Raw genomic sequence first — 274 nt, 5'->3', positions numbered from 1 at the left:
AATGAGAAAATAGGAAAAATAGAAAAATCCCTCGCTGATCCCTCGCAAATCAGCGAGGGATCAGCGAGGGAAATGAAAAAAATTCACATTCCCTTGCTGATCCCTTGCTGATTTGCGAGGGATCAGCGAGAGATTCTGATTTTTGAGATTTCCCTCGCTGATCCCTCGCAAATCAGCGAGGGATCAGCGAGGGAATGTGTAGAAGAAAGTTCCCTCGCAAATTAGCGAGGGATCAGCGAGGGAATTAGTTTTTTCGGAACTTCCCTCGCTGATC

Source organism: Cynara cardunculus (genome assembly GCF_001531365.2).
Source record: "Cynara cardunculus var. scolymus isolate 2C chromosome LG 15, CcrdV1, whole genome shotgun sequence".
NCBI lineage: Eukaryota > Viridiplantae > Streptophyta > Magnoliopsida > Asterales > Asteraceae > Cynara > Cynara cardunculus.
Note: the sequence above shows the minus strand (reverse complement) of the source record.